This window comes from Podarcis tiliguerta (assembly GCF_965153285.1).
Source record: "Podarcis tiliguerta genome assembly, chromosome: 8".
Taxonomy (NCBI): domain Eukaryota; kingdom Metazoa; phylum Chordata; class Lepidosauria; order Squamata; family Lacertidae; genus Podarcis; species Podarcis tiliguerta.
Window position 1 is genome coordinate 34552185 of NC_139541.1, and position 23664 is coordinate 34575848.

The following is a 23664-nucleotide window of genomic DNA, read 5'->3' on the forward strand; positions in this document are numbered from 1 at the left end:
ATCTGAAGTTGAGACCCAACAGAAATACACAGAAGTCTTGTGGAGACACACAAACACACACATGCAGACCAGACACACAAGTTAGTAAGATGGTCCATCTCCATTCACAGGATGCTTAAGAGAGTGAAATCTCTAATGATTCTTTTTATGGCACAACAATCTTCCACCCTTTTCTGAATGTTCTAAGGTTTTCACATCCAATGATTCTAGTGGTCCAATGGTCACAGAGCAGTAAAACCCAGCTTATTTCTCAGGATTCTGTCATGGAATCTCACCAACCCAAATGTCAACTGGAATCACTCCAGGTCTTTCCATACTTTGGTATAAAATGTAGATCAGGATCTCAGATCTTTCTACCCTTAATCAATGTTTCGTGGGGGCATTCCCTAGTCTAGTTAAAAATGATTCATATCTGTAAGGCAAGCTGAATGAGACTTGAGCATTACACAGCACAGTAAATGATTTACATCTTGTCAGTCTCATGCCATTAGTCATAATGCCATGGCCGCATACATCTCAATAGAATGCAGTTTCAGCTCAAATTCATTAGTTTCCACACAGCTTCATTGTCTGAAGCTCTGGAGAAAGAAATGTGATCAGTCAATCAGTTTCACGCCTCCTATTGCTCTCATATTCTTTCCTTAAACTGTAGATATAGGTTATTTCCCTGAAAAAATATACCGCAACAATTAATTTCCTCACTGGGAATGTTAGCACTGGCTTTCAGATAAATTCTCTTTGCTTCTTGATTCCATATGTCCCAGTGAAGTATCTCCAAGAACCAGAAGTTTAGAGATTATTTAGAAACATTTCTTGGAAATTCTAATAGATTAGACAGTAGGGAGATGGCCACAGGGTATGGTTTGAAAGTGCATGAGGCTGCTCCTTTGATGATGCTAAGCAGGTCTGGGTTTGTGTTTGGTCTGGGACAGTGCTTGAATGGGTGGCCACCTGGGAAGCACATGTATGATGCCTTTGGCTCCATGAATGCTGAAAGGTGGGCTATATAAAATAAATAAATGAAATGAAATGCAGGGTAGTGGTGAGGAGCTCAGGCCAGCAGGACAACTGTAGCCCTCCAGGCCCCTTGGGACTCTTCTCAGGTCGCTCCCCACCTCCTTCGCAGTGTTTTAAAAAATGCAACCTGTTACTTCATTACTAGGGACGTGGGTGGTGCTGTGGGTTAAACCACAGAGCCTAGGACTTGCCGATCAGAAGGTCGGCGGTTTGAATCCCCGTGACGGGGTGAGCTCCCGTTGCTCGGTCCCTGCTCCTGCCAACCTAGCAGTTCAAAAGCAGGTCAAAGTGTAAGTAGATAAATAGGTATCACTCCGGCAGGAAGATAAACGGTGTTTCCATGCGCTGCTCTGCTTCACCAGAAGCAGCTTAGTCATGCTGGCCACATGACCCGGAAGCTGTACACCGGCTCCCTCGGCCAATAAATTGAGATGAGCGCCGCAACCCCAGAGTCGGCCACGACTGGACCTAATGGTCAGGGGTCCCTTTACCTTTACCTTACTGCATTACTATGTAGACAATGAAGTCCTCTAGACCCCATTCACAATAATGGGGGAATCCAATAATTGTTATTGACACCCCTCCTTTAGGCCAACTTTGGGAGACTGTTAACTGACTTCATGGTAAGCTTTATGCTAATGAATTTCATTTGAATATATTTTAACTGAACTCTTCTTCTTCTTCTTCTTCTTCTTCTTCTTGCAATTAATTTCCCAACCTCCACCTTAAAGTCCCAGGTTGGGGTAGAATAATTAAAACACAACATTCATATTCAAATGCAATATTACACAATATTTAAAAACTTTAAAACAAAATTACAAAGTAAGGTGTGTCCTATTGTATGTGTGTGTTTTTGCAAACCACTTTGAGCACACCTGTATATGTGGAGAATGTCATATATAAATAAACTGACTGTGCCTTCCACCCACACACTATATATATATATGTTAAAAAAGTAAATATAAATGTGTGTGCATTGTCCAATATGGATCTCATTCCATTATGAGAATGAAGCACAAAAGCAATTTCTTGTTTCCCTTAAGCAATAGTGCAGCATGTAAAAATTACTTTTAGATATTTTATTGGCTCTGCCATACAGGGCCCTGGTACTCTAGGTCTGTGCTGAAATAAAAATGATCCATCTGGGTCTATTGATGCACTGCTGGCATCTGTGCACAGGGAAGCCACTTTAAACAAATATAATGAGAAGAGAAGTTCATGCACGCAGCGGGTGCACTTTGCAAATTCCTTCTGGTGTTCGATGGATAGCTTGCGACCAGAAATATCCCCATCTCTAAACAAAGGAACACAGCAAGATATAACAAGTGGCATCAACTTGCAGGTTAGACGGGTGAGGTGAAGTGAACGATTGTATCCCTGAAGTCACAGTGGTGTACCCAGCTCCCTACCTTTGGTGAAAAATCAGTTTTAGTACCCTAAAACTCAACCAGTAATAGCAGTGATTTATGCCCCCTGCCCTTCATTTTCTCTCTCACTTATTTGGCAGAGTCTGTTTTTGCACAGTATTATGCCCAGGAATTGACAAAAGGGATGAGACACACGGCTTCTTTGTACAGATGGTGGAAAGGGCAGGGAAGATGGGGTTGGTGCTTTGTCACAACTCTTGTGGCAGAGCACATCCTTTGGCCTCATCAGAGCTCAGGTTCAGTATCCATCCCCCTCAATTAAAAAGATTCCATGTAGTACAGCTGAGAAAGACCTACTTCTGCTTGAGAGACTTTGCTGGTCCAAGCAGACCAATCTGGACTAGATGGACCAATGGGCTGATTTGGCATGAAACAGCCTCATAGAGCCTGTGTCCCATATTTGGGGCAAATATTCCAAACCACTGAGATGGCTGTTTCTGAGCCAGCAAATGAAAAATCTGGCAGCACTGCTAAATAAAAACTCATTCTGATATATGGCTACTTGGCAATTAAGTACTGCTGTATTCAATCGTGTTTGCTCCCTTGTAAGTGTGTTTCAGATTGTGGATTAAATCATTTATTCAAAGAAGGGTCTTCTGAACCAATCCTCTGTGTGTGTGTGTGTGTGTGTGTGTGTTCAAGTAGGATACCATTGCTACTGGTCCTCGTTGCACCCTGGAGTTCGTTTCATCCCAGCCACAAACTTAATGCTGTTTCTTTTAAGCATGCTCACTGCAATGCATACAAATGTCAAATTTTCTGTGAAAGGCTCATTTTGTCAGAGTTCATAGGCATTCTCTGAAAAGGGCCCTGAGTGGAAGAGCTCTTGTTCGAACTCCTCCATGCTGCAGTCTGAATGTCGAGTCGTAAAGGAGGTCTAGTAACCGAGAGAGGATCCTGACCTTCTCTACTTTAGCCACTGGCATCTGCCAAAAACAGCCTTTGAGAAGAGGGTCGTAAGGAATGAATGCTCATCACGGTGCTCCTGTATTCCCACTCTAAGCCAAGCCTGCCAGGGCTGACAGTTGAAGTGGTGGTCCGTGATGAAGACAAAATGCTCACATAGAAGGAGGCCAAGGCCAAACTGCTCGTTTTGAAACAAGCTAAACTCTGAAACAGAATCCAAAGATCTAGGAAATGTAAGTGAATCAATCCACTTCACACTTCACACATTTACTCCTCTATCCAAATTAATTAACGGGCATTAACTGCTTGGTGCTAAGAGCTTAGCAATTCTGCTCGGGGATACAAATAAGGGCAAATGTTGGCAAAGAGATTGGGTGCAACTTTGCATCACGCAGTCTGGATAACATGCTGGCCAGATGCAAAGGCTTGGTCTGAGAAATGGATGCTTCACTGCAGACGTACTCCAACAGGGATGTGCAAAGAAGACTCTTGCTTTTATTTTCCTTGAAGGCTTTATTCACACAGTTTATTCCATTTCCCTGATGTTCGGCTAAGTGTTAATTTCTGCATTACATTTGAACTTCCACATGATGTGGAAGCCACTTCCAGTAAGCTAATGGAAGGTAGTGCATGTTTACTATTCATTTCCACATGATTTGATTCCAGAAAACAATCAATTTCCAGCTCCCTTAACCCAGAAAATGTGGGAGCAAAGTGAAGAAATTTGGGGGTGAATATGCATTTGCTGTTTTCACAGGAGCATTATGCGGGAACAGGAGCACGCATGTGCAGAAAGGGTGGAGGAGGGATGACATTGTCCAATGACATTCATTGTTGTGTCACAGCATGTCCATTAGTGTGGATTAAATTTAGTGTGACATGCCAGTCTATCTGTCAAAAAGCCACAGTTCTATGACGCAACAGGAACTGCAATGTGAAAGGAACCTTAGAAAATGGCACAGAACCACTAGCATTATAATCAGGAAAAATAATGAAATATCTCCCATATTAGAATGCACCCAAATAATCATTTGGCTTTCTTAAATATTTTCTTAGAACATATGCATGAGAAGGATCTTCCAAATGCACTGCAAACTACTCTTTGGGCAATTTTGCAGATCTACAACAAAACTACACTCTTTTCTTTTCTTTTCTTTTCTTTTCTTTTCTTTTCTTTTCTTCTTCTTTTTCTCTCTGATTCAGGTAGGCTGTATTGGACAAACAGACCAAATCCTATGCCAAAGGATAAATGGACATAAATCTGACATCAGGAATCACAAGAGAGAGAAGTCAGTAGGAGAACACTTCAATCTCCCAGGACATTCAATACAGGATCTCAAAGTAGCTGTCTTATTACAAAAGAATTTAAGAAATAGACTTGAAAGAGAAGTTGCTGAATTACAACTTATTACTAAACTGAAAACTATGGTGAGACCTAGTCTGAATAAAGATATTGGATTCTTCTCTCATTACATATGCTAAAGCTATTTTTGGTCATCTGCATACAATCCCTTGCTTTTTCCTGCAGTCATTAACAGTCGTCAACAAGTTTACCATACCCATAGAGTCAATCACCCATCTCCTACTACCCTTCTGAGAAAAACTTCACCCCATCCTCCCACTATATACAGTATAAGGGTCTGGTGACTTCTGCTTCAGTGTATCTGAAGAAGTGTGCATGCACACAAAAGCTTATACCCAGAACAAACTTAGTTGGTCTCTAATGTGCTACTGGACAATTTTTTTTATTTAATTCTTTTCTCAGAATTGGATGCAATTCGCAAGCATGTGAAAACTGTTAGGATTTTTATCCACCCGTGCTGCTCCAGTACATAGCACTATGTTCTTTATATCATGTGAGTGTCTGTGAGACAGGAAGTCTCAATACTGCTGGAACTTTAGTTTCACTTCTGTGTGTGATGCTTTTCTATACTGCTGCTGAGAGAGCACAGACACGCTGATGGATTCTTTGTATATAGACTGTAAAATGAAGTAGTTTAGAGCTACTGACTGTCTCTTTCTTCTGCAATGAGATGCCAGAAGACAAGTGTGCTCCTCTCAGGATGGAGGGGTCGCTTATCACCAGTCTCTCTGGACTGAGGGAGATTTACAGCCAGAAAATGACTGGGAGAGCCTCCCCCGTGTCTTAGGAAGTTGGTGGCCTTCCCAGCATTTTTCCTAACAAAAACTTCACCCTCATCATTCGAGAATGGTCCAACTTAATAGAAGACATGGACCATCTCTCATAAATAGCTAGTGCATGTGAAGCTGCCTTTCAGGGAAGTAATTACCTCCACCCACCCCTGCTCATGAGCAAACCCAAGAATCTCAAGCTTCCTAGGACCAGACTCTGAACACCACTAACCTATGCTATAATGTCATGATGCAACCATGTCATGATGCAAGCTTATGGAAGCCCATTTTGAGCTTGCATCTGCATGGCTTCAGACTCAAAGCAGGGCACTTGCTTAAGAGCCAGTATTGATTTGCTTCATCATCTTTCTCCTCCATACCCACCCACCGCTTTCATTTCTCCACATTGCTCAAAAGGAATCAGTGCTGACAAGTTAATGAACTCCAGCTACAAAACACAAAGATAAGCTCAGGGATGGGTTTAGCACCTGCCGTGTTCTAATCACTTGAGGGCTTGCTTAGGTGAATGTTTCTTGATCGCTACAAGAGGTGGTGAAGGGAGGGAAGAAACCTGGAAAGTCTCCTCTCCATATTACTGTCTGCAAACAGAATGCTTACCACCTCACCAATTGCTGTTTATGGAACCCTATAGACTCCTCCCCTTCATGGTTCCTAACATGGTTCCTAAAAAAACTGATTCCTACCACGTGAGCTTAGAATCCAAAGCCATTCTTCTAAATATGAAGAAGCTGTGAGTAACTGACATTTTTTCTTCATCAATGGAATCTGCGTGTTTTATATTAGTGATGTGTTAACGAGACAGAATGAGACAGTATCTCCAGCTTCCAAGATTGTAACTATGCTAAACAAATTTGTAACCCACGATTTCTTGGATTTAAACATAGACTGCAATGCAGACAGAATTTCTCTAACTTGTGGAGCTTCTTCCTTAAAAAAGAAAAAAAAAGTTATTTTAGGGCAGTTTATGTAACTATGCCATTCTCTAAGTCCTTTTCAAAAAAAAGAAGAAGACTGGTCTTTTGCCATGAGCAATGCTAAGCCCCAGCCTGAGCATCAAATCCCATGTGCCTGCTATGCATTAACATTTCTTACAGTGCTAAAATGCCTAATGGTGTATCATTGAATATATTTCCTGACTCAGAATTCTCTCCTCTACCCTGACTGCATTTTTAAAATGTTCTCTCTCTCTCTCTCTCTGCTATGCACTTGCTCTGCCAAAGAAGGAACAAATGTGAGCAACCAAACTGCTCCATGGAGGATCCTCAGACACAACCTGCTTCTCAAATGGTTGAGAATGTGATATGCAGGCTAAATGTATTTATTTAGACCCAGCTTTTCAACCAAGATTGACTCCCTAAGTGTCTTAGATATAAAATCCATACAAACGTACATTATGAATTTTAGGGAGTAGATTTTTAAGAAATAATAATAAAATGGCATTGATCAACTTCAGCAAAACCCGTAGAGTGCATACATCAGTCACACATAAGAAGGAAAACTGAGCAGGGGGCAGCAAGTAACTAAATCATTGAATGCATTGCTAAGGCTTCAATTGGCCATGACATAGCCTCTCCATAAATAAGCAGGAGTGGCTGGAGGTCTGACATTGACTTCACTTCTATTTACATAGCTGATGTATGGGAGCCATACCTTGTCAAAATGATCATGTTTAGTTTGATCTCTAACAACCTTTCTGTGTTGCGTTAGATGCTGAGAAAGAGCCAGATCCCAAACTTTCCCTTGCCATCCCATCAGAGACGAACCTTTGAGGTATTTCCAATGGGAGGAGATCTCTAAACAGATAGCAGTAAACAGCATGGCTGTTGGGTCCTTATGAACTGGGAGGGGGAGAGAAATGTATATTATGATTAGGAATATGTTGGTGTTTATGTACACAAACACAAGGTGATGTTGCTGTTTCTTCTGACCATGGGCAGTTGGTGACTAAGAGTGTGTTCACATTACTGCCTTAGGCACAGTGGAGCTCCTGTCCATCTCCATGGTGTGTTTCATAGCCCCCCCCCCCCAGTTGTTCCTATCATCAGGGCTTAATTAGTGTCAGATCTGTTTCTGTTGTGAACACACCAGGGGGCACTGATGGGATGGGGATACTGTTAACCTTATGCAAAGGTGTTTACACCTTGGCTAGAAACAAATTAGGAATGGCTTATCATGAACTCCAAGTGGCTGATGCTGTTGAGAGAAAGGACACACCACAGACAGTGATACCTTAGCACAAAATATATGATACATATCCATTTAGGATAATGGTGTGTGAAAATGGATTAAAAGCCCAGCCCTGGAAATTCAGGGAGGGCACAGTAAATGGGAATCTGAATACAGTTTAATATTGTAGGTTCTTCCATTCAGAGGAACCCCAGGGAGCTGCAGATGGGCTCAGAGACTGGCTGCTTTTAAGGATTTGTGAAGGTAAGCAAGATAATGGATTTGGCCTAGTTTGTTCTGAAAGCACAGGCTACAGTCTGGCTGCAAATCTAAGCTCTGCCTGGTTGGAGGTTGCCTGGGTGGGGCATGTGACTTCTTCTGAAACCTTTGAAGTACAAGCTACTATGTACCACTATTATGTACCACATAACCATGCATTGGTAGCAAATAAACTAGGTTCTCCCAGCATAGCACCATGAGCAGTGCTCCGCTGAGAAATGTATTATGACAGCCCCAACTGATATATACATTTCAGAAACATAAGAGGAACAAGAATGATGTTCATGTGACACTTTCCATACTGACCATGCCTATCATTATCCAGCTATCTATTGGCCAAGCTAAACCAATGGACCACTGTATGTATAAAGACCTGCAGCAGATGGGCACATTCATTCCAATCACAGAGATTTAGCATTGTAGTCACCAAAGCTTCCATGCCAGCATCACGGATAAAGGAATCTATGGAAGCTCCTGGTGATAGCAACTGTATCTACCCCTTCCACTGTCTTCTCTGGCTGGCTAGGCCTAGAAAGAGGTCAGAGATACTCTATTCTTCTAATGCTAGTGTAAGACAAGTTTAGCACCATAATACATAGATTTTTTACACCCAGGATAGACAAGGTGGAACTCTCCAGATGACTACAGCTCACAACATCCCCAAACACTGACCATGCCAGATGAGACCTCTAGTCCAACATCGGGAGGGCACCACCATGGTGATCCCTGCTTTACACAGGTAGGTGTGAACAGCATGCATGTACATGAGAGGAATCTGCACATTTTGCTTGCTGAAGAGAGAGCTACCTGGGCAATGATAGGCTCAGGGGACAAAGTTAGTCTAGACGGAGCCAAAAGTGCAAAACATTTGAGTAACTATGAGTTAAAATGTATCGTGCAACTGATACTGGTCCCTCTGTCGGAACTGTGGTCTAGGAAACATGCACAATTTGTAAAGTTGCTTTCAACTTTGAACCTTTCCAAATATAATCACAAGTAAACTGAGCATATAAACAATTGATTTGCAGATGGAGAGAGAGATCTTGGACTGCATAACTCTATGTTTCTCAGCCTGAGTGCTTGCCACATAGCTATTTGCAAAATATTTCCAACAAATGAGCCAGAGGTTATTCGGGCATCCAGATTGCTGGACTGCACAGCTGGCTTGGGGAATGTTTTGCCATGCCCTTTAAAGGAAAGGGAACATCACTCTCCATATTTTCCATCTCTACACCTCTTGCCAAGAGAACAGGGTGGAGTACACATTGGTTCACAGCCCAAAATTCTGTCCGCTGATCTTCATCAAGGAGCTGCTGTGGGAAAGAGGAAAAGCTGGACCATCCCATGCAACTCGCCCATTGGAGTGGCATAAGCAAAACATGAAATGTTTTGCTTTTATGAGTCTGTGTTACTTCATTATTGCAGTGGAAAAGCCAAGATAACAAGAGTTGTTTGTTTGTATTTCATCTGCTTAAAAGGCAGACACTGGATGGTTTGGAACCAGACAACTGTTCAGGGTGTTTCAAGAAAGGAAAGCATGCATCAAAGACCCCTCACAATTAAAAATGGTTGACGTTGGCAGCAGAAACATTCATAATTGAATAGGGCAAAATGCAAATTAGGCAACCCACTGAGCAGATCAGATAGGAAGACTGGCTAGATGGATGGACAGACTTGTTTTTCTGACTTTTATTATGTTTTCAAACTAGGAGGATACATTAGGTGTGATCAGTAGTGGCCAAATTTTATCAGCGACAGTGAGAACAAGGGGATAATTAACCATGCAAAGCTGGAGGGGGCAATCATAGAATCATAGAGTTGGAAGAGACCACAAGGGTCATCGAGTCCAACCCCCTGCCAAGCAGGAAACACCATCAGAGCACTCCTGACATATGGTTGTCAAGCCTCTGCTTAAAGACCTCCAAAGAAGGAGACTCCACCACACTCCTTGGCAGCAAATTCCACTGTCGAACAGCTCTTACTGTCAGGAAGTTCTTCCTAATGTTTAGGTGGAATCTTCTTTCTTGTAGTTTGTATCCATTGCTCCGTGTCCGCTTCTCTGGAGCAGCAGAAAACAACCTTTCTCCCTCCTCTATGTGACATCCTTTTATATATTTGAACATGGCTATCATATCACCCCTTAACCTCCTCTTCTCCAGGCTAAACATGCCCAGCTCCCTTAGCCGATCCTCATAAGGCATTGTTTCCAGGCCTTTGACCATTTTGGTTGCCCTCCTCTGTACACGTTCTAGACCATTTGCTATCTTGTGTATATGCATACTATATACACATTTTATTTTGTATTTTCCTCTGTACTTAAGATTATGTTGCTTTATATGATTTTATTTTTGCTCTTCTTTCAGGTCTGTTGATCATAATAACTGATTGTTAGCTGTTTTGGACTATAACTCTCATCAGTCCCAACCAGCAGGGAAGTTGGGAGTTGCAGTCTTTGAATTAGATCCTTCCTTCCTTCCTTCCTTTTTAACAATGGTGCTCTCTCTGCTATATAGGGCGAGTGTACACTAGAAAATCATATGTATCACTTGATTCACTTGGCATTGCCTGGAACCATTTGCCCATAAAAATATTTGTTGCAGTGACTGCTCTCAACTCACAGCAGCCACCTTCTTCATATTGCTCCTGAGATTGTAAACCTCAGACCTAGAGAGTAAATGTGGCCCTCCGGAGTCCAGACTCTCCCCAGGCCACACTTCCTCCTTCTCAGGTCACACCTTTCACTGGCCCTGCTCCAGTTTCTCTGCCTGGCCAGAAAACAGTAATGATTCCTGTCTCTAGCTTGCCCAGATGGAAACATGTGCATGTAGGAAGCTCTGCCTTGTGCATGGCTCAACTGCAGGCTGCTACTCAGAGATGAAAGTCATGTCTGTTGATGTAGCCACAACTGGCACCCAGGTGCTCATTCATCAATTACTAGCTCGTCAGTCATTGGTGGTTTGTTGGCCAATGAGAAACTATTCTTACTATCGTGTGCTCCATCTCTAGTACCTTTTCCCTTCTCCAAGTAAGACATGATTGGAGAGGTCAAGAAGGGAGTATGCAAGCAATAGATGATGGGACAGCACCTTTTTCCTTGTTGTTGTACCTTTTCTAGGTCCTTCTCCACCTCTACATTTGCTTTACATTGCAGAATGGCGGGAGCATTGGATGGAATTTCCCAAACACCTGAAAGGGAAATTGGCCTCACTCCTCCCAATCCCCATTTCAAAGCAGCAACCGGTAAAACTCAGAGAAGTAAATAGCCCAGGATGGATATCTACAAGGGGAAGCCCCATATATCAGTGGTAGAGCATCTGCCTTGCAGCCCAGATTCAATCTCCAGTACCTCCAGGTAGGGTTGGGGGACAAACTTCTCTGAAATCCTGGAGAGTTGCTGTCACTCAGTGTAGGCAATACTACGCTAGATGAAGCATTGGTCTGACTCAGCATAAGGCAGTTTCCTTTGTTCCAACAATAGCTGAACACCCAGCTTTCTCCCTCTTTATTTAAATGAGATTATTTAGAATTTTGATTCTGTTTTGCTACTGCTGCTCATGTTTTAAGACAAGATCATAGGTAGCTGTAGCATCCCACCCAGATTGGACTCAGTTCTTTTGGTGCACATGCTGTAGAGTGTGTTTCACCCACAAGAAGATGAGTTATGTTGTTGTGGCTCAACAAAAGCAGACGTTTCCCCTGTAGCCTAGTATCCAAGCTGTTGTGTTTGCAATTCAGGGGAACACAGCTGTGATAACTAATCAAGAGTTATCCCTTTGTGCTTATTATGGCCTCTTAATTAGAAAGAGGTTTAAACCAGGAGTGTGCATGGTGACAGAGAGAAGGAGAAGTAGGCCTGTCACTCGTGGGCAGATAATGAATACAGTAAAGACTGAAGTTACTTTGCAGCATCTAGTATTTCTGGTTCATCTCCTAACAGATGAATGTAATAAAAGAGATTCTGTTTTAAAAATTCAGACACTCTGCTTTCCCTTCGCTTTTTTCCACCCCCTTCTGAGTTTCAAAGGCATTTAGATCTTTATATCCGAGGCAGGCCTCCGAAAATATTGGATTCCAAAGAAACACCATCACCAAGCCCTCCTTCATACTGCCACTTCTGTTCTCTATATTACACATTTGAATCAAAAGTTACTCAGACCAAGCTGGCTCATCACATCAGCCATCCTCAAGGGGGCTTCAAATGATATCTTGTCACGACGTACCTTTTCAGGCTTTTCTCAGTGAAATCTCCTGGAATGTAACAAAGACAAGTTTCTTTTTTCTTTGAAGACAGCTTTCCAGCGAGAGGCACGGAGAGCGGCATTGAACAAAGAAGCAAAAAATTGTGCCAGACAGAGGGTGTCACTGAGAGTACGGCAGTTAACAGGGAAAGAAAGATTGAGGATCAGGGCTAAGCAAGGCTCTGTAGCAAAGGTGAGGAAATGTTTTTTCCCCAGATTGCAGCTCCAGAAGGGCAGCCATCTAGGAGCACATGCCAGTCATGGACAGGGCCAGAGGCAAATGTAGGTGGAGGAATTAACGTGAATTTTACTTATGTACAGTGGGCTGGTTTCTACACACACCTCTCTATCCTTCATTCAGACAAGCAGGAGGCATTATCAGAGTTAAAGCAAAGACGTGCAAGGTGTGGGAGGTCAGGAGGGTCAGATTTGACAATAAGGCATTGAAGTTGGCTGTGTGCACCCAGTTCAGGTCATTAAGCAGAGGTTCATAGAATGCTCCATCAAAAGCCAGGCTGCTGCATTCTGTGTTACCTGCAACTTCTGGACCAAACGCAAGCGAACATAGCAGTGAGTTGGATCATAGTATTTGAATTCTTTGTACAGTAGGCTAGTCCCCCCCCCCCCCCAAACACACACACTTCAGTGCTCATTCCATTAAAGCAAGGAGCATTACCAGAGTACAAAGACACATTCCAGCCAGGCAAAAACACTCCAGGAGGGTATGAATCCAGGCCAGTGAAGGACGTGGTCTGCGGAGGGTGGGTGTGGCTAAGGAGGAGGGGCATATATCAAAGCATGGAAGGCTGCATTCAACCTGAGTTTTCCTCCAACCCTGCCCAAAGCAACCTTCCCAAATTTGGGGGAATGTTGTTGGACTACTGCTGCTATTGTCCTTGATCAATGGCCATGATGGCTGGAGATGATTATGGTTGAAGTCCAACAGCATCTAGCCAACGTTGTGTTAGGCTGTTCTGGAGGGACAGGAGAGATGGTTCAATTCACATGCAGGCTAAATTTAGAGGGAGAATGTAGGAAAGAATACAGCAACCCTTGTGAGGTCCTTTGTAGTTTGGTGTAGCACAAGTCACATAGGTAGATATTATAATGCAACACCTCACCACCAATCTCTCTTGTTTATGTGGCCATTAGTTCAAAGCCACAGACAAGCAATTTATTGGGTATGAAAAATGTCACCTATGGCACCCTAATTTGCATCTGAAAATTGATTTTTGTCACATTGGGATTTTAGGACAACCTCTTTTGGCAGCCAACACCGCCACAGAGCATAATAAAAATAATTATGTGGCCACAAAAGCATGTTAGGCTCACTGTAAATTTTAAGTCTCTAAAGGACGGAGCTCGACCAGGCATTATTGATGGGAGCTGTGGAAGAGTTACCTGGAGTAATCTTTCTTGATGATTTAACATTGACAGCAAAACTTTAGAAGTCTAACTTGCAACTGCCAGGAATGTGCAAGCCAATGTTAACAGTCTTTCATTGAGTTTAGTCAAATTCACCAGGTTCTTTCTCAGCAATGCTTACACCATGCATCTCTATAGCATCCGAGGGATGGGAGATAAATTCTATTCCCTCTGCATTTAAAGCTAAACTCACACAACTCACACTTTCTGAACTAATACATAATTGGAAACAGAGCCATCCTTCAAAATATGCACTTCTCTGAATTTTGCAATGCAGTCTTCCATCCAACTATTGTGAGATATATATACACACACATGTGAAAAGAAAAAGGAAAAAAAATGCATTGTATTAGGGGGAAATGCTTTGTGAAAATGTGCATATAAGACAAATAACACAGGTATTGTTGTAGGTCATTTGGAGTTACTTTTTGTAAAAAAGAAGAAGAAATAAATAAAAATCTAGTTAAATTAATTATTGAATGGTATATTAGGGGAAATTTGCTGATAAATTTCCATGAGGACTTAAAGCGAAAAACATCACAAACTGATGTAGAAATGTAAAGAACTGAAGATTGGAAAAATAAGAAACAGAGAGGATCCAGAATTAACAGATTTGCCAATCCTAATTAACATCCACTGTATGATTATTATTATTTTAAATAGCTCTTTGCAAAAGCAACCAAATGGTACCTAGGAACAGATGCCATTTTTCCTATGTGATCTTCCTGGGCTGCCTATTGCTGTTCTTTTTTCACTTTCCTGCTTGCTGCAGTTGTAACCAGAAAGGCCCGATGATATTAAGCAAAATATCTGTCTTGAACATGGCAAGACAAAACAACCACTGAAACATGACAGTCCCAAAAGCTCCTTTGCAGTCTGGAATAAAAACAAACGAGTTCCTGCACATGATTAAAACTTAAATCCATTTCTAGTCATAATATTGGACACTAATTAGTGTTTCCGTGGAGCTAAACAAAGACCCACTGTCCAAAAGAGGATTTCTAAGGCCCCAGAGACCAGTGGGTCTTACAAATCCTTCTTTTCAGTCACTTGTCTAGCTCTGTGTAAGCAGAAATTCAGAAAAGCAATAGATGAAATTATAAACAATCTAATATAGTATAAGAACATTATGAACCGTGCAAGTTCCAGGGTTGTTGTTTCATCTTTTTTTAGTTCGCCGTGTTTCCAGTGGATCCCCCTCCTTGAATAAAGTCTCCTCCTCCTCTTTGCCACTGTTGCTGCTGCCTATTCAGTTGCCTTCCTCACTGGACCCAATCCACACCTGCTCCCAAAAGGGCCAATTTCAAGGAGAGCAAAGGCAGCTGCTGCTCCCCCTGTCATTGTTTGGTCACTGGGTGAAGACAGATGAGCAGATAACATCAGCATGGAGGAGCATGTCAAGGAGGCTTTAGTGATTGGTAGTAGGCCCCATGTCAGGGACTGGCAGAGCTCTGGCAAAAGTGTGCTGCAGGCAAGGGAGGTGCAGACTAGGAGAGGGAGTCAGTGCTTTGGGGGGGGGGGGTTCTGTGCCACCTCAGAGGCAGAGCCTGGGCAAGAGGAGGGGTTGGAGCTATCAGGGATGGAAGGGGGCACAGGACACAACAGAGGAGGAGGAAAAGGCTCATCAGGGCAGGATTGGGAGAATGCCCTCCATTCCCTGCCCTGGTGTCTCCTAGAACCAGGAGAAGCTTGAAGTGGGAAGAGCAGTGATGACTTCCGCAGAGAAATTTCCAGTTGCATGAGCACAACCCGTCAGGGGAGGGTACATAAGTTGGTGGAGGAGTGTGGCCGCCCATGCTGCCACACCTTCTCCGTAGGGCACCAACCTGGGAACAGTTGCCCAGGCACTAGAATATGTGTGCCCGTGTATTGGGAGCCCTGTAGGAGCTGCCGTAAGTGCTTGCTTTGACAATAAAGTAATAATTATCTGTTGTATGCATTCTTTGGCTGGAAGCATGCAGGACATCCCAACAGGGTGAATGGAGCCTGATGATGCTGACCTATCATGTCTGACACTGCTGACCTCAACACCAGCCTTGATCACATCTCTGTCTAGAGGGGATGGAATTCAAATGGGCCTTAGAAAGCATTGCAAATAACAAGGCCAGTGGAAGTGATGGTATTCCAGCTGAACTATTTAAAATTTTAAAAGATGATGCTGTTAAGGTGCTACACTCGATATGCCAGCAAGTTTGGAAAACTCAGCAGTGGCCAGAAGATTGGAGAAGGTCAGTCTACATCCCAATCCCAAAGAAGGGCAGTGCTAAAGAATGCTCCAACTACCGCACAATTGCACTCATTTCACACGCTAGCAAGGTTATGCTTAAAATTCTTCAAGGAAGGCTCAAGCAGTATGTGGACCGAGAACTCCCAGAAGTGCAAGCTGGATTTAGAAGAGGCAGGGGAACCAGAGACCAAATTGCAAACATGCGCTGGATTATGGAGAAAGCTAGAGAGTTCCAGAAAGACATCTACTTCTGCTTCATTGACTATGCAAAAGCCTTTGACTGTGTCGACCACAGCAAACTATGGCAAGTTCTTAAAGAAATGGGAGTGCCGGATCACCTCATCTGTCTCCTGAGAAATCTCTATGTGGGACAAGAAGTTACAGTTAGAACTGGATATGGAACAACTGATTGGTTCAAAATTGGGAAAGGAGTACGACAAGGCTGTATTTTGTCTCCCTGCTTATTTAACTTATATGCAGAATTCATCATGCGAAAGGCTGGGCTGGATGAATCCCTGGCCGGAATTAAGATTGCTGGAAGAAATATCAACAACCTCAGATATGCAGATGACACAACCTTGATGGCAGAAAGTGAGGAGGAATTAAAAAACCTTTTATTGAGGGTGAAAGAGGAGAGCGCAAAATATGGTCTGAAGCTCAACATCAAAAAAAACGAAGATCATGGCCACTGGTCCCATCACCTCCTGGCAAATAGAAGGGGAGGAAATGGAGGCAGTGAGAGATTTTACTTTCTTGGGCTCCATGATCACTGCAGATGGTGACAGCAGCCACGAAATTAAGAGACGCCTGCTTCTTGGGAGGAAAGCAATGGCAAACCTAGACAGCATCTTAAAAAGTAGAGACGTCACCTTGCCAACAAAGGTCCGTATAGTAAAAGCTATGGTTTTCCCAGTAGTGATGTATGGAAGTGAGAGCTGGACCATAAAGAAGGCTGATCGCCGAAGAATTGACGCCTTTGAATTATGGTGCTGGAGGAGACTTTTGAGAGTCCCATGGACTGCAAGAAGATCAAACGCATCCATTCTTAAGGAAATAAGCCCTGAGTGCTCACTGGAAGGACAGATTGTGAAGCTGAGGCTCCAATACTTTGGCCACCTCATGAGAAAGAAGACTCACTGGAAAAGACCCTGATGTTGGGAAAGATGGAGGGCACAAGGAGAAGGGGACGACAGAGGACGAGGTGGTTAGACAGTGTTCTCGAAGCTACAAATATGAATCTGACCAAACTGCGGGTGGCAGTGGAAGACAGAAGTGCCTGGCGTGCTCTGGTCCATGGGGTCACGAACAGTTGGACACGACTGAACGACTAAACAACAACAACAACAGAGAGCTCTCCAAAGGTAAATGGAATTGCTGAGCTAGAGATTGGTAATTATTGCATAGGCCTTAGCAAGTGCCAGAGCAGGCACAGGCAAACTTGACCCTCCAGATGTTTTGAGACTACAATTCCCATCATCCCTGACCGCAGGTCCTGTTAGCTAGGGATGATGGGGGTTGTAGTCCCAAAACATCTCGAGGGCCGAGTTTGCCTATGCCTGTGCCAGAGGGTGGTGACTCCTGACACCAGTCCTTATTACATGTCTTTTTTGAACTCTAAGGAGGGAAATGAATTGTTTTTCCTGCTTCTGATAGCTCTCCAAAAGTGAATGTAGCTCTTGAGCCATTTTCAAATTCAGCTAAGGGGAGTTTGCACATCACCAGTCTCAGCAGGGAGCTAATTTGGACTCCACTTCACACAGCACATGTTCCACAAACATACAACAGCAGTCACACATGGAGGTAGCTAGACAGACATTGGCCATATTGATTCCAACCACATAGCATGTCCTAAACCAGGCCTTTAGCTGATTAACATCCAATACCCTTTTAAATGAGTTTGTGGGAGGAGAGGGGGGATTATTGGTTTGTTTTTGTTTTTTTGTTATGCGTTTTGAGGTATTTATCTTGTATTTTTATATTGTGGACTACCCTGAGATCTGTGGGTGACGGGTGGTATACAAATTTAATAAATAGTATAGTAATAGCAGCCAACTTGGTGCCAACCAAACTACAATTCCTATCATCTCAGACCACATGGTTAAACCATGGAACTCACTCCAATATGATGCACTGATGGCCACCAACTTGGGTGGCTTTAAAAGAAGACTGGATCAATTCATGGGGGAGAAAGCTATCAATGGTCACTAGCCACAATGCCTCTGTAGTGGTGCCTCCACAGTCAGAGGCAGTGATGCTTCTGATTATCAGCTGCTGGAAATTGCAGGAAGTGAGTGTGATATTGTGCTTGGGCCCTGCTTGTGGTTTCCCGCTAGCTGGCCACTGTGAGAACAGGATGCTAGTCTAGGTGGGAAACTGCCCTGATCTAGCACACACTTTTTATGTTCTTATTACCATAGGCCATGCTGGCTAGGGCTCATAACATCTGAAGGGCACATTATTAACTACCCCAGATGCACACATCCACACACATGCACGCAGCAAGCAACATGCACACACAGCAGCAACACAGAGATAAATACTGTTGGAGAAAAAATACTGTCACATTGTGTTGTAGATGAAAGAAAAAGAGACAGAGAGGAAGTCACCTTAGGTCATGTCAATTACTCCAGCAAACCTTCTTGGATGGCTGTACATACTGTTTACACTGCTTATAATACTCTGAACTTTCTTTCCTATTCACCCCCATGAAGCTCCCAGCTAGATTTGACCTCAAGAAAGTCCTGGCACATGTCTGAGAGCTATTTTCTGCAAGTTTTATACGAATGAGAAACAAATACTGTTGCTGATTCACCTCAGAAATGCTCTCTCCCCCTCCACTCTTCCCCCATGCTGCATATCGCTTTATGTGGAACATAGCTGTCAGATCCTATCCCACCCCCTGTGGCAGCTTAATATGGCATAAAACAGTTGGAGAACTCACAGATTCCACCGCCCAGGGGCTCCAGAGTGGCTCAGAGCTTCCCACATCACTGTGGTTATGCCTTGGGGGTTATAGCTGAACACAGCTGTGATCCAGAAACCAAAACCTGACCAAGCAAGTTGAATAGCAGGTGAGGAAGAAAGCTCAAGTGTATGTTTGTTTTTTAAGCCCCATCTCCTCAAAGTTCATTAGAAAGAGGGATGAGTTGTTAAACCATTCTGGGAATTGGATTCAGGTCACTGACGTCAGCAGAGACAACCATTCAAATAATAACTGTCTACTTGCACAGTTCGGCTTTGTATACCCCTCCCCACCTACACCACCATCTGATTAGGAAAGGCAATGGTTGAGAGGGTTCTTCCCTATGTTCTACTGTCACACATTAAAAAAAGGAGGAAACTGCCTTAAATTGAATCGGACCATTGGGCCATCTAGCTCAGCACTACATTAAATGGTAGTGGCTCTCCAGGGTTTCAGATAAGTGTTTTTGCAAACCATACCAGGAGATGTCAGAGGTTGAACCTAAGACCTTCTGCATGCAAACCAGATGCTATACCACTGAGCTACAGGGCTCTTTCCCAAGGCAGCTAGCAGTTTTGCTTAGTGAACCATCTCACCATCTACCACTGACCTAGACTGCAGGTCTTGTGCAGCAATCTTGACCCTGTCATAGCCTGTTTCAGAGTTCAGCCACTTCTATAAATTCTGATTTCATAAAATAAATAGATGATAAACATGATTTTTCCTCTACAGTTCAGAGAATGGACCCAACAATTCTAGAATGTGCTGCCAGCAGAATTTGGCAGAAATTTTGAATGATTTCCCTCATTTCCACCACCTCCATAGTTGCTTAATTTATTTTTGGCTGCTATTTTGTTAATGTTGTTAATATTGTTTTATAGCTTATAAATGCTGTGTTGATTTGTTAACCATATAACATGACATTTGCCTTTAATTGTGATGTTTAGCTTATTTTTAGTTGCTGCTTTGTCAACTGTTTTATAGATTGTAATTGCTTCACTGATGATTTGTTAATTATTCTATATGACATGTGATATAGTTTTGATGTTCTGTGATGCTCTATCATGCTATTCTTATTTATTGTTTGTAAGCCACATTGGAATTCATTTGAATAAAAAGCAGCATAGAAATATAATCAAATATTTTCTCCTACTAAACATTATGGTTCATTTGGAATAAGCCTTGGATTCTGTGCTTGTAGTTGCTGAAGAAAATAACTTGGCAAAAATTAATTCTCTCTCTCTCTCTCTCTCTCTCTCTCTCTCTCTCTCAAATAAATTCACAGATTTTATTTGCTGTGCTGTATTTTGCCTTCTTTTGGATTCATACCATAAGATCCTAGCATGATACAGTTCTCCAAGGTGCTTAAAAAGGATTGTGTGTTTGCATCACCAATCAAACTGAGCTTGGATGTTTTACTTCATTGCAGCAGAAGCGTTTTAAACAATGGTTCCTAATCACCACGGAGAACAGCTGAATATTTAATAGGGCTTGTCATACAATGCATGACTGATTGGTGCCTAGTTGTGTCATGACCTGAGAATCAAGAGAGTGCTGGGACTCCATTAGTTGCTGTTTTGCAAACGCTGGAACCAAATTATGTAGGTGACCGTCTAAACAGCCAAGTTTGGTTCTCCAATATTTTAAAACTTGGCTGGTCAAGGGTTGTTGTTGTTTTAAATAGGTTTTGAAAAATCTCATATTGGCAGCATTTTGTATTTTGCATCAACTACTGCTGTTTCATTCCCACAAAAATGTTCAAGCCTAGTTTTGAAAGGGAATGGGCACATTTTCTGCAGAACAATTTGGAATACAAGTCATTGAAAGAGGGTAAAAAACAAACAAAAGGAGGGGGGGTGTCATCTTTCTTTCTTTCTTTCTTTCTTTCTTTCTTTCTTTCTTTCTTTCAGATATACCATGCCAGAGGGACAAAAGTTTCCAGCCTAATAACCTTCCAAGTTTTGTTTCAGTTTTGCATCTAGGAGACTTTTTATGCTGGATCCCCCCCCCCCCAATAAGATGGGAAGGGAAATCTGTTGCCCACTATTTAGAAGTTGCTGGACTAAAGCTCCCATCATGCCTGACCATTGGCTGTATTACCCATACCTGAGAGGAGCTGGCTGACAACATCTGGAGTGAGGGCCACAAATTCCCTATCCCTGATGCAAGCCTCCCCCAGCAGTGTAATCTACCAGAATCTATAATTAACCCAAACTGGACAGTGTAATTCCACCCACATGTGTCTTGATCATACTTATTAAAGATGATAAAAAGTTCTCCCAGCTGTGTGGCTCTTTTGAAAGCATGTGCACAAACATGCACGCACATCTACAGGCAGCAAAATCAACCCACATAAAGAAAGCTAAGACATTTGGAAGAGCTTTTCCTCTTGTGTTTTCCCTGTTGGCCTTTCAGCAGTTCCCAATGACTCCTGCTTATAGGTATCATAGGGTGACAAAACTGTTTGTTAGAACAGCTCTCTCAGCCAGGTGTTGTCCAGATGGGATCCCATGAAATGATCCTATGGTATGATTCTATGCTGCATAACTTGAATTCCCATCAACCCCAGTCCTCATGACCCATGGTCGGGGGTGATGGGAATTGGTGTCAAATTACCTTGGGAGGGAGCCAGGTTGGGATAGGTGTGCTAGAGTGTGGTTGCTAATTTGAAGCACAAAGCTGCCTTAGAAAGCAGAGGTGCTAGCCGTGGTGGCCGGTGCCCACTGGGACAGGTAGGGCAGAAGGCAGGGAGATCAACAATAGGTGGAGCCAGAGACAATAAAAGGCAGAGCCATCACCTGACTATATGTAAGTAAAAAGGCATGCATGCTAGCTGGGGGCAGACTGAAGTTGGTGGATCAGTGCTCCATTCACTGTTATTGACAAGTCTTCATTGAGAATCAAGCTATTCTCATTTCATTGTCCTGCAAAATGCACCAATATATATAGATCTCTCTCATTCATAGATATAGACATAGACATAGACATAGACATAGATTAGATTCTAGCTCAGTTTGTTGTTATCAAGTATTATTCATCACACAGTGTGTTCACTGCATTTGAAGATTGGTTTATTAATTGAAAAACACATTTCAGGATGATTATGAGTTGGTGTAAGTGTTGCAATTAAGTCTTTTCTCAAAGCACTCAGGATGGAGAAGAAAGGAGCTATTAATCTTGACCCCTTGACAAGGAGCACTTACGTAGAACTGGCAGAAAGCATGTCCATCACCAACAGATTACAGGAACATATGAGGCACTAATCAATCAAAAAAACATGCTCCTATAAATACAGCCCTGTTGAGCAAAAGATGCAAATAAGTTGAGCCAAGCATCCCATAAGTGGTATCATTATGAATGTGGAAATGCAACAGTTATGGGGTTGCCAGGTGCATGCCCAGGGCAAAGTGGCTGCTTTTCATGCAGTCCCCAGCATCTCCCGATTAGGGCTGCAGATCGAGGACTGTAGAGGTGCTGCCAGTCATGGGAATATCAGAAGCTTCTTCCTACTGAATCAGACCTTCGGTTCATCTAGCTCAGGCATAGGCAAACTCCGGCCCTCCAGATGTTTGGGACTACAACTCCCATGATCTCTAGATAACAGGACCAGTGGTCGTGGATGATGGGAATTGTAGTCCCAAACATCTGGAGGGCTGGAATTAGCCTATGCCTGATCTAGCTCAATGCTGCCCATAATGACTGGCAGCAGCTTTACAGCATATCAAAGAGGGGTATTTTCCATTCCTATCTGAGGATTGAACCAGGGACCTGCTGTATGCAAGACAGATGCTCTATCGGTGAGCCATGGCACAGTTTGTGTCAACAATGCTGCACTGGATGGACCAATCAATGGATTGTCTCAGTATAAAGCAGCTTCCTATGTTCCTAAGGACACTGTGGACTTGTCAATACTGCCACTTGTCCCATGCCTAGAAAGCATGGCTCTGATAATTTCCCCCCTTGCCCTTCTCCTTTCTCAGGGAAAACCTGCTCTTTTGTGCTAAATTGGAACAATTGTCAATTCGGAGAAAACCCAAATTTCTGTTTGCTTCAGCTGAGCCCTTAGTACTCCCTTTAGACCCCACCCCTCACCAGCCCCACCTTTCACATTTGCCTGGCTGGAAAATGACTGTGAACTCTGAAAACAACTCTTGCTTACCTAGATGGAGGTCAGAGAGGAGTATTGTGGTATTCAACGCTAGTCCTACTCAGAGTAGACTCACTGAATTTAAGTTCATTAATGTCAGTGATTAATCCCATCCAATGTGTTGCTGCCAGTCTACTGTACACAGGTAAAAAAAAAAAATCTATTGCTCCGTTCACTGCTAGCATGCAGCCACTGGAAGGTTTTCCAGAAAGAAGTGTGGCCCTCAGGTTGAAAAGAGTTTTGTATCCCTGCTGTATTCTCTCACTGTTCAAAAAACACTAAGCAACATTGCCCCAATTATATATTGACAGAGGGATACGTTTCAGCTTTCTAGATGCAACTGAGGTAGCTCTCTAGTTGCATAAGCCTAATTGTTGATTAAATATATTTCCCTCCTTCCTTAGAGGTGATGATTTATTCGCCCAAGGTTGTGACTCAGAACAAACTGGAGCTTTCAAAGTGGAGCTCAGTGAGAGCCAAATATGGTAAAGCTATGCTGATGAGAAAAAACCCATGCTAGGGTGCTGTGTCTCCACTGCCCCAATAAATTACACAGCTCAGCGTTTGGACTGCTTCATAAGGGAAAACATTATACAAAAGCACGAAGGCTAAATGGAATAATAGCAAATTGTGTGTTGAGGTTTGATTTATCATGAGGTTTGATTATTGTGAAGTTTACATTTGTTGTACGCAGAGTGGAAATCATGAGAGTGTGG

The 23664-nt window shown here is 42.9% G+C and overlaps 1 protein-coding gene and 1 long non-coding RNA gene across 3 annotated transcripts in view; one reads left to right on the top strand and one right to left on the bottom strand.

The window, feature by feature from the left end:
* Window positions 1-23664, bottom strand: part of CDH13 (cadherin 13) — a 671873-nt gene that overhangs the window by 355529 nt on the left and 292680 nt on the right. The gene's annotated exons all lie outside the window — the stretch shown is intronic.
* Window positions 6173-8682, top strand: LOC310682808. The gene is made up of 3 exons (XR_014514183.1): window positions 6173-6234; window positions 7212-7274; window positions 8564-8682. It is a non-coding gene; the product is annotated as an uncharacterized lncRNA (long non-coding RNA).